We start from the raw sequence: 1901 nt of genomic DNA on the forward strand, positions 1-1901 counted from the left end.
TGCCGGGGCTGCCGGAGCCGCCGCTCCCGGGTCGCTCCGCCCGCCGCGGCCAGGCCAGCCCCGCGCCTGGCGCCGAGGGGCGGCGCGGCCCCGCCCGGTTACCGCGGAGACGGGAGCGCAGCGAGGCGGCCTCGGGGCGGGCGGTGTGAGGGGGTGATGGTGGGAAACCCGCAGCCGCCGCCTTCGCCCTGCACAGAGTCACACAGGAGCGTTCGGCCTGGGAAGGACCTGGGAGATGAGCGAGCCCAACCTTTGAACGCTCGCCACCGTGTCAGCCGCACCGTGGCACCGAGCGCCACGTGCATCTTTTCCAGCAGCTCCGGGAATGGGGACTCCACCGCCTCCCTGGGCAGCCCGTTCCGATATCTAATCACCCTTTCCGTGAAAAAAATCCACCTTATGTCCAAACGAACCCTTCCTTGGCACAGCTTAGACTGTGTCCTCTCATCCTGTCCCTTGTTCCCTGGGAGCAGAGCCTGACCCCCACCTGGCTGCCCTCTCCTGCCAGGGGGCTGTGCAGAGCAATTGGGCTCCCCTGAGCCTCTTTTCCTCCAGGCTAAACACCCCCAGCTCCCTCAGCCCCTCCTCATCAGACTTGTGCTCCAGCCCCTTGCCCAGCTCCATTCCCTTCTCTGGACTTGCTCCAGCCCCTGAATGTCCATCTTGTGTCCAGTTCTGGGCCTGTCACACAGCACTTGGGGTGAGGCCTCACCAGTGCCCACGGTGGTGGATGGACAGTCACTGTCCTGGTCCTGCTGGCCACACCATTGCTGACCCAGCCCAGGTGCCATTGGCCTTCCTGCCCCCGGGCACAGCTCTGGACCAGTAGCCCCAGGCCCTTTTCCTGACAGGCTCTTCCCAGCCTGGAGCTGCTGGGGGTTTTGACCCAGGGGCAGGACTGAGCACTGGACTTTGTTGAGCTTCATTCCTTTGGTCTCAGCCCATTTATCCAGCCCATCCAGATCCCCCTACATCATGGGATGTGGGAATGGGAGTAATCCCCTCCTAGACCTCCAAGAATTTTTTTACTAAACTACAGGCCTGATGTGAATTTTTTATTATTTTTAAGATGATGAAAAGGCCAGAAACAATAAAAATATCTTTTTCCTGTCTCTCCTTATGCTTCACGAAGGAGTAGGCAACAAAGCCAGGAAATTATAAAATTAATTTTTCCTCCTTCTCTCTACAGGTCATCACACACTGCAGAAATCTGAGGGGCGTATGACCCAAGGTACTTGTGAGGCTGTTGGCTGAAGACATTTGCAAGCAGAAGAGTAAAAGAAATGGACCTCCCTGGAAATACCAGTCATGTAGCCTTCCTCTTCCTACAGCTCTGAGACTGAGTTGTATTCAACTATTAAAAAAAAATAAATATTATTATTAAGAGTAATACTGGCAAATTTGGTTCTGACACCTCACTGATTGCCTTGTGTTACCCTCACCTTGCACTGTCTTCTACCACCTGTCTAGTATTTCTAGTATTACCAAATGCCCAGTCTCATGATTTTGCCCGTCCCTTGGGTCTAATTTCTGGCTTTTTTGGGTTTTATGTGCTACATTTTTATCTTGAAGAGAGGAGGGCAAGGATAAGTCTGAAAAAAAAGAGGGTAAGTAGCAAGATCTATGAATCAGGTGTGCCATAAACAGGCTAGCCCACAAAAACTGACACTCATACAAATAATAAATGTTATTTTTCCTCCACTCTCACTAACAGAAAACTAGAGGAAAATAAACCAACCAAAACAAAAGTGCTTTACTGAATCCCTTTATTGACTTCTGTGCATATATATATTACAAAAATGGGGTACATTCCCAACAGCAGCAACATCTGAAGTACAGGTAACTTTTGATACAAGAAATAGTCTAGAAATATTTGCTATACAGACTCTTCCTACTCTGGG

The sequence above is a fragment of the Cinclus cinclus genome, chromosome 4 (genome assembly GCF_963662255.1).
Source record: "Cinclus cinclus chromosome 4, bCinCin1.1, whole genome shotgun sequence".
NCBI lineage: Eukaryota > Metazoa > Chordata > Aves > Passeriformes > Cinclidae > Cinclus > Cinclus cinclus.